This window comes from Equus asinus, chromosome 12 (genome assembly GCF_041296235.1).
Source record: "Equus asinus isolate D_3611 breed Donkey chromosome 12, EquAss-T2T_v2, whole genome shotgun sequence".
In the NCBI taxonomy this organism is placed as follows: Eukaryota; Metazoa; Chordata; class Mammalia; order Perissodactyla; family Equidae; genus Equus; species Equus asinus.
Genome location: NC_091801.1, coordinates 21,914,339 through 21,926,703, shown reverse-complemented (window position 1 = coordinate 21,926,703; position 12,365 = coordinate 21,914,339). Strand labels below are relative to the sequence as shown.

At 36.7% G+C, this 12,365-nt stretch overlaps 1 protein-coding gene across 2 annotated transcripts in view; it reads left to right on the top strand.

The window, feature by feature from the left end:
• Positions 1 to 12,365, top strand: part of NKAIN3 (sodium/potassium transporting ATPase interacting 3) — a 600,276-nt gene that overhangs the window by 422,958 nt on the left and 164,953 nt on the right. The gene's annotated exons all lie outside the window — the stretch shown is intronic.

Here is a 12,365-nt window from a genome sequence, read left to right as displayed (position 1 = left end):
AATCCAGCCAGATTTACCTTTTATTAATCCCCGTGTATTACTTAGGTTGTAAGCTTTTTATCACTGTACTATAACCAACTTTGGCCCCAGAATCCTTTCTCTCAGTTTGATTCATAATGCCGCTCTAATGCAATAGATGTTAAGATTCAGCCATCTGGGCATTTTAAAACATGGCAGCAGACCAATGGAGTCTCAGATCGGTGCAGCGTCTGATGTTCCCCTCTTCACTATGCACAACCAGCCATTTGTCAAAAATGCACAGCCTGTATCCAACAGTTTACTGTGGCCACGTATGCTTTAGTCACGCTTTCTAACTCTCAATTAGAAAAATCTCAAATTTAGTCATTACAGGTTTTATGGGTTGCAGAAACACAAGGGGTCCTTCAAATGGACAAACAGCTGAGAAACTTGGCGAGCAGGTAAATGCGAATCAAGTGAGGCTCCCCACGGATCGGTCATTCACTATCACTCCTGTGCTCAGTCTATGTTGAAATAAAAGTAAAATCTTATTTTCAGCACTGAGTAAATGGGAGACTCTAAACTTGCAGTCATGTGCAGCAAGGTTCTACATGGGAAAATGATGTGACGGGTACAATCGTCTTGGCTATTCAAATTAACTTTCTTCAAAATGAGTCTCTGGAGCCCTGTTTCCATCTTTTAGAGATGGGCCAGAGTGGGAAACAGACTACCCTTCCCAGGCTTCTCCCCTAACTGAGATGCTGCACATTCTTCCAAATCCAAATGCCACTTCTTCCTGGAAGCCTCCTTGTGAATGCCTGTTGGAGCTGATATGTCTGTTGCAGTTCCAAAGCACTAATTTACAGGGCTGAATGCAAGAGTCCCTCCATGCCCATATGTGCCCAGCATGCAGTGAGCTGCGGCCATCCACAGATGCATCTTTCTCTTCAAATTCCACTCATGCACCCGCTGGGCTAACAGCGGCCATGTATGCTTGTGTGCGTGTTATAGAGCCCTTTCCACTCTTCTTTGTTTGATGATCTAGTTCTTTACGTGCTTGTCTTCATGTCTAGATTATGAGCATCTTCAGGTCAGTGGCCATACCTCACTCCTCTGGGTAGTCCCCACAGTGCCTTTGCACTTGAAGATCTGCAACCAAAGAACGTTGAAATTTGAGTGACTGTAGAATATCAAACGAAACTATGCAATTTTCAGTTCTGCCATGGTTGCATAAGCTCATTTTAGAATTTGAATATATCAGCTGTGTAATATATTTGACATAAAAATACAACTTCTAAACCAATATTATTGGTATCATTCCACTCAGAAATCCTTCAGTTTAAGACAGGAGAGCATACAATTACGATGTTTCCGAAAAATGGGGGAATGTCAAAAGCATTGGGAAAATATTTTAATATGGAAACTGTGGACATTTTAGGAGCAAATGTTTGTTTATCACGATCTTGAAAGTTAGATTCTTATGCAGATAGTGTTTATAGAAAGATAAAATCCCTGGGAAATTTATTTTCTGATCAAACTAATAGTAATTTTATTTGTATTACCAAGAATGAACACTGATGGCTGAGCCAAATATGGCTTTTGGAGTTTTCTAGATGGTTTACATTTTGCAATGTAGAAGTCAGAGACTAGCACTTGATTTTAATGACTCTTGTAAATTGTCCCTGATGTTCTATTATTAGTCACAGATCCATTTTTGAAAATTCTGGATAGTTTGGTTTTCAATTTGTCTCTTAGATAGTTCTGTTGTAGAACCCACTTAGCAACATTGAAGATTTTGTTCCCAGAATTTTGTTCCGGGAAATTTTGACGGTTGTTTCATGTTGACTTCTAAGTCAAATTTAAGAAATATTAAGACCCCACAATATATCAATGTAAACTTCAATGAAGACATATAACAACAGAATAATTAAAAATAAAAATCACAGGGAATTATGCTGCACTGAATCAAATTGTCAGCATTAATGATTGCCTCCATTTGCACCAATATTTCATTCCTTTCATTCTGTAGCATCATGGGAATGAGCAGCATTAGGATAATATATTCCAAAGGAACTCATTATTTTCCGGGCCTGGGGAACGGGGGTATTGTTCCATGATAGAGCTACTAAATTTAATTGCTTCTACCTTGCAAGCAGTACATACATTCATTACTTTAATTTATTAAAAATATATTACCTAAAACCACAGTTAAGTAAGTCATACAATTGCTTAATCTCATTATATCCACCGTTTTGGTCATCTTTCACTAGGTAGTCTCTGAAGCAAGTATTTTACTTTTAACAATATTATTTTCTAATTTGGACTTTTAAGATCAATAGACCATTTCAGCAGGAGAATCATTAAATATAGGCTTTTACACCTACTCTAGCAAATTAGCAAGGTGAATTTTATTATATTTTGTTTTATCCTACTTTATTATTTTTATTATTCAATGTTTATTGTATTATGACTGTAAAAATGGTGTTCACAGATGAGATGTGGTAAAATACAGATGTTTTTCCTTTCCTGAACAACTTTTTAAATTTCTTTGGAGTTTCTCTGGAGGATTTCTTTATTTTCTAACATTTCTAAATAAGCTTTTTGTTTATCCCTGAATATTTTCAATACCCAAAAGATAATTTTTTCCTCTAAATTTTCCCTTTTTACAATATCTTAATGTTACTTCATGGTTAAAATATTCTCTCTGCCTTCTTTGGGTATGAGTGATAGTGTTTTTTCTGGAGAAAGAAATCTGTCTTTGCCATTAGGGCGAATCTTTCTTCCAAGTGCATCATTTGTTTTTCCCTGTTTGCTGTGGTCTCTGTCCCCCATCTTAGTGGCTTTATTCAAATGTCAAATAATCCTTTGTTGTAGTCTCATATTTAGAAGGTAGAGAAGACATTGCTTAAAAACTTAACACATGCTGGGTGTCTTCTTGGCTATCTCCTTCATCTTATGGGGATAGATTTGGCCTGGTTCTCCAGTTGATCAGATATCCCAGAAGAGTCTTCTAGGCTGCCACCTAGAAGGTAAAGGCTGGCTTCATCCTTGCACACCTAGCACTTTTAACATTCTTACTGATATTTCAATGATATTTGAGGAGGGAACTGAAGTATATATTTTTGTTCAAATCACCATCTTGATCAAGAATTCTCATTTGTTTCTGTATAGTCTTAGCAGCTGGAGCATTACTTCCAAAAGTAGGGATTAATTAAATATTGTTGAGTGAAAATGAATAGATGATGAATGAGAAGAATCTAGGAAGTTTAGCTGATTATCCTTGCTGCTGGTTTTTTTTAATACTTTGCTTAGGAAAGGTTTTATTCTGAATTCAAAGTTAAAGGGTCTGAAAGTTCTAGAGAACTTGTATGGCTCATTTGTTGCTGAGAACAATGGTTTGGTCAAATGGAATGAAAGGCTTTAAGAACCATCTATTTTTTATTAGCAACACCTGGCACAGTTGGGAACCATGAAACACCTTTGTGGTAGAAGTTAATAGCCCAGAAGGGACATCATATTTTGATATGGATGATGAATGTTCTAAAAAGTTGCATAAATGTGACATTATGGGCAAATTCCCTTCTTGTTTATTTTTAACATGCTTATTAAATAATATCATACTGTCCAGGGATTTTTCTTATACTGGTGTATTATTTTACAATTAAATGATCATCCAGAGTTCCAGAGTTTAGTCTTTCATATTTCAAGGAGCTGAGAGAGTTAACTCCTGGTTGGCTTGAGAGATTCTGAGAGCCCTTACGGCATCATGAGACCTAGCAATGGATGAGTTCTGGGAAACGTGAGGCTCTTTACAAACAAGGCACTTCATGCTGGACATTTAACAGGCCCTCTCTTTCTGGAAGTTTATGACATATTTTTGGTAAATGTTCTTAAATTATTTGTTGATAATTTTCTCTCTTCGATGTTCTGCATCCTCCACTTTCTAATGGGAATTTCTATCATTCAAATGTTGATTGAGTATTTTGGATTAGTCTTCTAAGTTTCTTGTCTTTTGTCTATTTTCCATTTCTTTGTCCTTTTACTCTACTTTTGGTGAGATTTACTAAATATCTTCCAATTCTTCTACTGAATTTTCACGTGCCATTATGCTTCTGATTCCAAATGCTCTTATTTTGTTATTTGAGTCTTCTGCATTAATGGCATCTTATTTTTGCTTTGTGCATGTTACTAATACTTTGGTTTTGTTTTTCATTTTTTCCCTGCATAATCTCTTTCCTCTAAGTTGCTTTACTTTTTTGTTTTTTCTGTTTGTTAAATTGGGTCTTTATCTTTGAAAGTCTTCCTCAGAATTCTCTTATCCGTGGCTTTCTGTGCATGATAATGAGTGAGGGCTTTAGAACCTGATTGGCCCTGCTGAGCTCGTCATGTGGCTTCTCAGCTCTGAGCTACACTGAATTAATTTGTGTGGACCATTTGTTGGGGGAAGTCCAAGTGTCAGTGTCTTTGCCTTTTCTGCTTTGGAGTAGATCAAATTCCCCAGAAAAGAATCTTTCAATTTCTATCTGGAGGGAAGGGATCTGAGAGCCAGCATCCTGAGAACCAATTAGGGGCAGAGGCTGGGGGTCTTCGCATCATCATTTGGTATGCATCTGATCCTTAAACCCCACATTGTCAGAGTGGTACATACGCCCTCAACTGAGCATCGCATTTGCCAGCTCAAGATCCTCTGTTTTCCTTCTCTAATGAATGCATCTCCAGACTTTTGGGGGAGAAGGGGCACACAGTAGTGAGGAGCAAAAGACATCAGAAGTCTAACTCATTCTCAGACAGATTCTATCCAAGTTGCCTGATTTCAGAATCACCCCTCTTCACCTCCTTTCCAGAAGTAACTGATGCATTTTTGTGATTCTGCAAGTGTAACTTAGGTCTGTCCCTATCTTCCCTACTGCCATCAGTTCCTGCTCATTAGTTTGCTTCCACCTTCGAAAATCGTGTGTCCTTTGCCTCCTCTCAGATTTCTCCATCCTTGTGGATTAGGTCTTTACAATATATGCCTTTACTGTAGTTTTTATAAAGTGTTTTTTAGTGCCCTATCTTAATGAGACCAAGATGGTATAGTTTCCATTTTTGACTCTCTCATAGCATTTAATAATGTCTTGCACATAGTAGACATTAAACTGCTACGTGTAGAACTGGATAGATGAATCCTTTTAATACATCCAAAACATAGTACTACAGTATTTTGACATGCTACGGATTTATGTAGTTGACAAATTAAAAACAAAACTTTTTTGATATTTCTTCTCCCTTCCAATAATGCAACATATAGATCGCTCCATAAGCAAAAAGTCTATATTGGAAAAAGTTAGCAATACTTTGAATGGGCACTTTATCTACTCTTGTATTCTTATCTATTAAACAAATATTTATTGAGGAGCCACAATGTCACTAATAATCACTGAGATTTGTGTTTGCATTTTGTTACACAGCATGTCTATTATAAATTGGGCATCACTCAGTAGGAATGTCCTCTAAATGAATTTTTGTAGGTTAATATTTGTTAGCTCCCAAATCAAGAACAGATGGAAGTAAACATTTCAATGGTTTATGTGTGTCACTAACTACAACTTTGAAATATAGAATCCCTCATTCAACTAATAAATTTAGTAATGCAAATGAAATTGTAGTTTATTGCTTCTGTGGAAAGCTTCAGCAGGTTCTGAGAGGGCTAGAACTAATTGTAATGTATTTGGAATTTGTGTAGAATCAGGTTTCTATTATTAATATTTCTTTCAACCAGAATTATACTTCAACCACTAGATATTGATAGATCAAGATTTCAGTTTATCCAGATAGCATAATATTTCCTTAGGGATATGGTATTAGATATTTAATTTTTGTACTTGGATATTTGATCTATACAAGTTTATGGATCAGCAAGCAATATAATTTGCCAGACGTGTCTCCATTTTTCATTTAGAAATAGACCAATTGCTTGTGCAATAGTATGACATTTCTTATGTAACAGTTTGCACAGACTGTAATTGGTTTTCATTTATAAAAAAAGAAGTATGAAGTTTGTATTCAGACTGGTTTATTGAAGGAGTAAATCTTTACGTAAAAGATGACAGCATTATTTTTTAATGTATGTGATTTTTTTTAAAGAAAAATGACATGTTAAGACAGATTTAACTCAAAATAGAAAGGACTGCTTTTTTTGGTTATAAGTTTTTGGCGTTTAATCTACATCATATGTAGATTATTTTGATTAAAATAAAAAATTAATTGGAAAGTATATACCAAATATCTATTGAATATTTTCTGTTGCCAGATATTCTGCTAAACACTTTATATGGGTTGTTTCATTTAATCATAACAGCCCTATAAGTTTATTGTTATTCACATTTTACAGATTAGAAAAAGACCAAGGCTTAATAAAAAAATAATAATGATAATTAAAATAATAAAATAATCACTAATATTCACTAAATGTTAAGGAATGTCACCTCTACCTGGAGCACTGTTTTAAGTACTTTGTGTGCATTATGTCATCTGATCCTCACCACACATGTGAAGTAGGTGCCGTTACCATTCCCATTTTAGAAATAAGAAAGGGAAGGGACACTTTCCCTCAGAGGGAAAAATCGTGAGGCCAAAACTCAAACCCAAGCAGCTGTATCCATAGTTGGTGCTAAAACATGACTCTTGCATCACTTGGGGAACTTTATTATGCTGCAAGGAACAGAAACCCTCACTCAAAGTGCCACAGACATTAAGGCCATTTAGCATCTCACATCCCAAAGCTTAGAGGTAAAGCAGCTTTCAAGGTTGGTTGATGTGGTGATGTCATCAAGGACCCAGGGTACTACCATGTCTCTGTTTTGCCATGTCAGTCTGGCTTCCAAAATCAAACCTACTCCTTACTGGCTATCAACTAAAGCAAGTTATTTAAAGTCGTGGATCCCAAGTATATTCAAACATCACTGAGAATGACAACCTTGCGGTGTTGATTTAGGACTGGAGGCAGGAAGGTTACAGCAGTTCCAGGCTGCATATAGTGGTCCCTGTTTCCTCACCTACAAGGTCAGAAGGATGAGAGCATCTACCTAGGGGTTGTGGCAAGAATTAAGTCAGTTAAAGTCCATAAGGTGCCAGGAACTGTGGCTGGTGCTACATGGTAAGTGCTACACATGTGTTAGCTATTGTTGTTTTTCTTGTTATGCTGTCGTGACAGTGTCCAGAAAAAGAAATTATGGCATTGTCTTAGGTATGGAAATTTTTAGTCCTTGCAGTAGATTTTCTCACATATCTGTTTTGCAGGAGTTGGGTTTCAGACCCTTTCCTGAAACAGTGACCAGATAGGATAGCAAGTTTACCCTTAGACCAACAGGTAGGACCCCCTGGAGCTGAGGGCAGAGTCACCTCCCCTGAGGCACAGGGCCACGCAGGGATGGGGCATAATGGCACAGGCCCAACAACCTTTCTCGTCTACCGTGACCCTGATCTAGAAGCTGGTCGCATTGGTGCACCCAAAGAATATGACATAAGGCGTAATGGGAAAGCCCATGAGCAAGTCAGCAGCCTGAGTTTGCCTGCCTCCTTTGCCATGGTGCTGCTGTTTGGTTGAAACACCGACGCCTCATCCAAAAACTGGGACTAGGTTTCCCATGATTGTTTTGACGGGACTGTATGTTGGTCCTCATCCTCCCTCACTGCGCAGTCAGCTAATGACCTTCCCAATAAGAGGAGATCCCATCCCACAGCTCATTTTGGTCAATGATACAGAAGATGATGTGCTTCCCTGCCAGGCCTGTCAAGCAAATGAGATTAATAATACACATCCTCCTGACTTTAGAGAATAGTTTCAGGAATCAAATATGATAGTATGTGAAAATGCTCTGTAAATCTGTAAGACAGCAATAAAGGATGGGGGTTAATTTACCCCTACAGGACTTCTGATCCATCTGCTAGGGCGATAGATTAGTCCTTTCCTGAGAATGGATTAATGGCAGATGTGCAACATTAGAAGCTATGTGGCTCATTAACCCATGACACGAGAATCTTAGTTATAAAAGTGAGCAACTTTATAGAATACATATTAGCGAGAACATTAACGAAATGATCAGGATTTAATGTTTCCTAATGGGCCATTATATCCTTTCTGTTCTTGAAGTAGATTAAAAAATACATGAATCTGTGGCACAGAGATTAATATCATTCTAAAGAGCTGGCATCAGAACCCTAATAGACACTTGGGGAGCTGCTCCCTTTGGCCTGTAAACTGGAAATCTCAGAAAAAACTTAGAGAACAGCGGCTGTTAGGAATCATCTCTCAAGAAGCCCAACCAAAATTTACCCAGAAATTAACACCTGCTACTGAAGCGGTGTCTGATATACACAATTATCACGGAGGCTACACCCACAGTTAAATTATCATAGTTTCAATGCTGCCTTAAAAATTGCTATAGCAAAAGGACACTTGATCAAGAGGTAGCACTGAATTTTACTGCAAATGGCGTTGGACTACAGCTTAAAATAGTTTCATACTCAGAACGTGAAACGTGAAGAGGCCGCAATTCAGGCAGTCATCCTGTGGCTTGTATTACTAAATGGTCACACTTATGTATAGAAAGAACGTTCATTTTCTAGCTAAAGTCTTTTATTATATTTTGGAAATATTTCACTAGAAGCATTGAAATATTCCCTATAATACATTAAGCTTCTCAAATTTGAAAGGTGATTTTTTTAATGTCTGCCTATGCTTTACTCTTTGCTGTGTCAATTAGTGATGATTTCTGCCTAATAAAATTGACACATAATACAAAAGTCTATTAAAAAACAACAAAGTTGTGTGTTTTATGCTTTATTATAATTATAATTGTATCTCTACCATACCAAATAATAATCATTATGCAGCTAATTTGATCAAGTGCTAATTTTTAATTCTAAGTTGATCAGACTAATTATATGTCCAATATTTATATACACAGATTGATTCTTAGTTAAAAAGTATTTATTTTTGTTACTTTATAATAAACATGAGTTTCTTTATGGGTATAGAAAATAGGCTTTGTAAATAGAATTTCAAAACCTTTTAAATTTACTAGACAAACAATAATTTACCCCCCAAAGTCTTTGTGATGGTGAATCAGATGGCAAAATTATAGGTATAAGAATAAAGTTTATGGCTTTTCCAGAATGTGATTTTTTCTCGATTATCTCTTAGGCTGCTTAACCTACAATCGTGGACTTTCTTGGTTAGTATGGCAGACTACTTGGAAACCAATCTCAGCAGAAAAGGCTGTAGTAAATAGAAGGACCATTTCTTGCTATATACTTGTGGAGTGGTAAAACTGTCAGTATTTTACAACCAAGTAATTCCCTAGTACTTTAATTCTGGGATCACACTGAAATGACACCAAGTTAATTGACTAAACTCTGAAAAATACTGTCAAACCAATTATTCGTTGATAGGTTTTTAAAAGACATTTTAATGCATCTTGTTTATTTCATGTAGCATTTTCCTTATTTCATTAAACCGTTTTATCTGTGTAAATAGTGTTATTACATGAATATCATTCCTTTTAACATGTGGTTGAAACATCTAATTATGGCAAAACCAATTTTCAAAGTAGCTTAGCATAACACAGCTTGGATGCAGTCAACTCTTGATTCCAATGCCAATTCTCATTAGCTGTCATCTCAAGGAAATTTATCATGTCTATTCTCCACCATTTTCCTTGTTTTCTTCCTTTGGTGCTTTTGGTTATATAGTACTCTCTTACCCTAAGATAAATTTTCATGTTTGTTTTCTCTAATTCTTTTATAGTTTATATTTTATGCTTAACTCTTTAATACATATGAAATTGACCATTTTATTTTAGAGTGCTCATGCTATTTATTTTATTTAAGAACCAGTAATTCATTCAGTGAGCATTTATTACATACCTACTACATGTTTGGCTCTGTGCTAGGCACTGTGTATACAAAAATGAATCCATGCCAACTCTTGAGAAACATAAAATCAGTGGAAGACAGGCTATAAAAAGATAAATTACACTACAATGTGGAAAGGGCCAAAGAGCAAGAAAATGACACAAATTTATGCCAATAGTGGTAGTTTCTCCATTGACTGGGGTTCTGCTTCTTTGTGCGGCTAGGATGCTGAGTTCATGGGGTACTCTCATGACAAAGCTGGACTCACATTAGTGGAAAAAAGTCGGTGTACTGTTGACTCTGGACTGGCTATGTCCAAGGCTGGACAAAGACCACAGACAAATGTCATCGGGTAGGCACTGCTGCTGCCACTCCCACCTCATAAGTCCAGAAAAAGCAGAATACTATGATTGCTTTCCAGGTAAATATTAGGCATAGGATGGTCCTCAGAATTTCTGCAGTGCTATGTTTAACCTGTGTGTGGTGTAGAAACTTAGATCAGAGAAGGCTTGTTTGGAATCTATGTTTCCTTTCTCTTTCCTATAAAAATTGAGCCCCCCATATTCTCCACCACATCAATCTGCTTTTCCTAGTTGTGGGACAAGAGGCGTGCGTGGAAGGGGGTAGAGCTGGAAGCATGAGTGAGGAAGAAAGGCAGGGAGGATCTGCCATCACTTCATTAAAAGTCTAAGCACCATCAGAAGCAACTAGCCTACTAAAAATGGATCCTGTTTTTGTTGCTAAAGTTCTTTAATTCTGTTTGTTGGCAACTCTTGGCTTTGACTAGGAGCCTAGTTAGATCCTTTTGGAACCAGCCTTCAAGACTTTTGTCCACAATGAGAAACTTTGTAAAGTTCTCGGATCAGCTCATCCTATGAATCATTGTCTTACGGGTGGCTGAGATCTTGTTTGTTTTTTAGCTCTGAGCATCTAGCTTTGTTCTCAGTTGACTCTCACAAAATGTCCACAGATACTTCATTTGTCTTGTGCTGTGCCTAACAGGTAAATTTCAACCATCACCAACACAAATGCCGTCGGTTGGTTGACATTCTCTCTAATCCTCTGCATACATTTCAATCAGATACAAGAATTGACCTATCAAAAAATTATCACAATTCTCACACAGACACTACACCAAAGCCCTAATATTATGTGTAATTATGACCAAATTGAGTATGAAACTAAGATGTAATTTATACGGCCCAGAATTAGAACCTTCTTTTTTCAATATTGAGAATCATTATATAAATGGTCCAGAATGTTTTTAATAACAATTCTTGGTATTTTATGCTGAGATCATGGCCCTAACACATTTATGCATTTACATTAAATTATGGGAACATCTTTATTTCTAAACATTAGTAAATAAATATGCATTGTGTGTGGTACATTCGATTACAAACTATCTGAATTTGAGAGTAGTATTCATAGTCATGAATAAAATAAACAACCAAAGAGTACCATAAATCATTAAATAGCTACAAAAATTCTCCATGGGATTCTCACTTTGTAATTCGAATTCTGTCTTTCATTAATTGTATGTAATGCAAGGCTCTAACCTGTGGATTCCAGATTGACTGAATGTTCCCATAAAATTTTCTTTTCTCGCAGGCCCAGGCACTCGATCTTTCTCTGACAATGGCAGCATTTATTCCCTCTCCCCTTTTCCTTCTAGCCTCTTTGTCCACAAAATATTCCCCAAAGCCAATGATGGCCAAAGCCATCAAGTTACCTCACTTCCTACTGCAAATTAGTACCATTTGTTGGATGACTCAGAGAGAAGCTACTGTTTAGATTCTAGACAAAGGGAAGGAGTTAAGAAGAGGAAGGAAATTGTTCTTCCCCATGTTAGTTACCTAGCCCACTGGGAAAAGTAGCTGCTACCTTTTCAGCAGCATTTCACTTAGCTGCACTTCTCAGTTACATGTTGTCAGTCCATCCTTACCCAGGATGCATCTGCTCCTTCCCTTCCTGGATCTTGACTGAGGACCATGTAATAGCATGTACTGGTCTCTCATGTAATGGGAGATCATGGGGAGTGGATGATTGGGAAGATTTCTGCCCTCACAGAATTTATGTCACACATGTTCTCCAATTCTAGTGCCTTACTTCATGGCCCAGTCTGTCCTGGAGTAATGTATCCCTTACCAGAGTCACATCTAGAAGCTGGAAATTTAAATATATAACTTTCTCCAAATAGGGACAGATATACCAGATAGCATAATCCTTTGCTGAAGACTGCCTCAATTTTAAAGTTTAAGGGAACTACCTGGATTTTTAAATTGAAAGTTAAATTTTATGTAACTGGCCTAAAGTATTTTGGTGCTACTACTTGGCACATGACCTAAAATTAGAGAATGTTAAACAAGTTCATGAAAATTAAACTCCTTAAAGATATAGAGAGTGTGCAAGTGCCTGTTCTATTAGTTCAATTCTCCTTTGATTAAAGGTAAAAAAAAAAAAAAAATTCAGCCAATAGCCCACTATCCAAATTGAGAGTTTTTTCCTTA